The 1121-nt window shown below is 48.8% G+C and overlaps 1 long non-coding RNA gene across 1 annotated transcript in view; it reads right to left on the bottom strand.

Moving 5' to 3' along the window:
* LOC106014200 overlaps positions 1-1101 on the bottom strand; it is a 17663-nt gene extending 16562 nt beyond the window's left edge. Inside the window, exon 1 of the long non-coding RNA XR_004859520.1 lies at positions 478-1101. This is a non-coding gene — a long non-coding RNA (uncharacterized LOC106014200). The remainder of the gene's footprint in view (positions 1-477) is intronic.
* Positions 1102-1121: the final 20 nt, after the last annotated feature.

Raw genomic sequence — 1121 nt, 5'->3', positions numbered from 1 at the left:
CCTTACTCTTTTCTCCTTGCAGATAAAAAAAATAGTCTACATCTATGTCCGGTAGCTCCTCTTTTCCTTCTTATGGAGTCGACCGCCCCTCCTTTTTCTTCCTGTCTTTTTTTTCGTCCGACCCCATACATTCTGCCTCAAAATCACGTGACAGCGTGCGGTAGTGACGTCACACTATTATGTACACACGGAAAGGGGACAGAATTAAATACACGAGTCATGATGACAAGAGGCGAGTTACTTCTCTTTCACTTGGGCTACCTCTCCTACCTACACAAAACGAAATACCCCCTGACATTTTATCTACCGCCGACAGTCTGCGCGCACTTGGCCCACAAAAAAAAACCTCATCCACAGCGCAATCACGGGGCCAACTGGCGGCAGTAAAGAAAATAATCATCGCATCCGTTTTTCGTTGGAGACCATAGAAATGAGGACAAAGATTTCCAACTTCTCGAGTCCGGCGAACCAACTTACACGAATTCACTCTGTGAAAAATTCCGCCGCACCATGGCTCACGGACAATGTGCAGTGTAATCCTTCCAATTCTGCGGATGCTGGAGAGCAGTACACTGTATGCACATAATAATAATGTTACATCCCTTCAATGGATTTGGAAGATAACGGAGACTTCAAACTGAGAATACGACGTGAAACGTAATTCCCCGAACGTGCAAAACTGGAGGAGTAAATATAAAGATAAACAATCAGAGCTCCACGTCCACATCACAGTGTGGGAAGATGGCAGTTGTTTTAGTGCGATTTTACGATGTTCGAGTGTATAATGCACGAAGCCACCCACCGCCGGGTGACCGATCCTGGGAGGGATGATGATGGCTTAGTGTTAGCGCGTCCGCTGTTGTCCCCCCGTGCGACCCACGCGCCTGCTGCTGCTGTTGCTGGGCCCCAGAGACGAGCGGTAAGGAGAGAAAGAGTACTACAACCTAAGCGTGCGTGTTTGCTGCGCGTATAAGTTGAATGGATGAGTCAACCGCACGATAGCTTAGTGGTAGTAGTAAGCATGCACGGTCCGACACAATGCCAGTCAGACTTTAGCTGGTGGGGGTGGCTAGAGGCTCCGGCTCAGATCCACGGCCGTCTCTCTCTCTCTCTCTCTCTCT

Source organism: Aplysia californica, unplaced genomic scaffold (genome assembly GCF_000002075.1).
Source record: "Aplysia californica isolate F4 #8 unplaced genomic scaffold, AplCal3.0 scaffold00034, whole genome shotgun sequence".
NCBI lineage: Eukaryota > Metazoa > Mollusca > Gastropoda > Aplysiida > Aplysiidae > Aplysia > Aplysia californica.
Note: the sequence above shows the minus strand (reverse complement) of the source record. Positions and strands in the feature narration are given on the sequence as shown.